Raw genomic sequence first — 1,363 nt, forward strand, 5'->3', positions numbered from 1 at the left:
CAGTGGCTCACGCCTGTAATCCCAGCACTTTGGGAGGCCGAGGTGGCAGATCACCTGAGGCTGGGAGTTTGAGACCAGCCTGACCATCATGAACATCATGGCAAAACCCTGTCTCTACTAAAAATACAAAAATTTGCGAGGTGTGGTGTCACAGGCCTGTAATCCCAGCTACTTGGGATGCTGAGGCAGGAGAATCGCCTGAACCCCGGAGGTGGAGGTTGCAGTGAGCCAAGATCATGCCACTGCACTCCAGCCTGGGTGACAAAGCGAGACTTCATCTCAAAAAAACAAAAACAAAGATTTATCACCTTTAAGCTTCTTAGATTTCCTTTACTTTTTTTTTTTTGATAAGAATGTTGAATGGAAATCTTTCCATATGACAGTGCATATACTTACTTTTGCCTTTTTGAAGTAAACAATTACATAAGTTTTAGTATATTTGCAGATTTGTACAGTTATCACCACAGTCTAATAATCTGCCTTTGTTTTGGTAATGCTTTTTGGTAACTGAGGATCAGACGTGTTTAACACTCGTAGTATGTGGTTAGACATTGATTTCCTTTAGGGGAACTGTGGTGTGAAGTTCATCCTCCCCTTCCACTGAACATGAATGATCTCAGACTGTCACACTGTCATTGTTCCTGCCCAAGGCAGTCCTAGGTTCTCCTGTTTTACTTTTGTTTTTGCTTGGTTAAAAATTAGACAGCCAGGCTTGTTAAAATTGTATAGAATATAGAATGATACTATAGGTCTTACTTTATTAACGTTTAAAAATAATTCATATAACATACAGTTTAACCATTTAAACATACAATTCAGTAGTTTAATATTTTCTTCACCCCAAAAATTACCTGGTACCCATTAGCAGACATTCCCATTTCCTTCTAGCCCTAGGCAACCACTGTATTGCATTAACATTTTTTTTTTTTGACTTCTTCAGGATTTTTTACTTTTTTTCTGCTAAGTGGTACAGATGGATGAAGTATTATCAGAAAATTAGTTAGCCTCTACTGAAAGCTTAATGTACTGATTTTGGTGATGTGCTTCCTTTGGTACACCAATAAAATATTTGCATTTGACCACATTTGAGGGAAAACTAGGCCTAGCTTTTCTGTGGCTTTCTCTTAAAGATGTTGAATAAATGAGAGGCTTCAGGGAGTCTGTCTCTCAAGGTAATAAGTATTTCCTGAGTTGCGGTGAGTGTGATGACACTCATTTATGTCTTTTAGTGTAGGATTCATGGAGAAACGAATGATTACCAAGGATTTATTGCATACTTACCTCCTGAGCTCTTTTTTTTTTTTTTTTTTTTGAGATGGAGTCTCACTCTGTCGCCCGGGCTGGAGTGCAGTGGCCGGATCTC

At 39.0% G+C, this 1,363-nt stretch overlaps 1 protein-coding gene across 4 annotated transcripts in view; it reads left to right on the forward strand.

Moving 5' to 3' along the window:
- Positions 1-1,363, forward strand: part of CLNS1A (chloride channel, nucleotide-sensitive, 1A) — a 30,259-nt gene that overhangs the window by 10,284 nt on the left and 18,612 nt on the right. The window lies entirely within an intron of this gene.

The sequence above is a fragment of the Colobus angolensis genome, unplaced genomic scaffold (assembly GCF_000951035.1).
Source record: "Colobus angolensis palliatus isolate OR3802 unplaced genomic scaffold, Cang.pa_1.0 Scaffold179, whole genome shotgun sequence".
NCBI lineage: Eukaryota > Metazoa > Chordata > Mammalia > Primates > Cercopithecidae > Colobus > Colobus angolensis.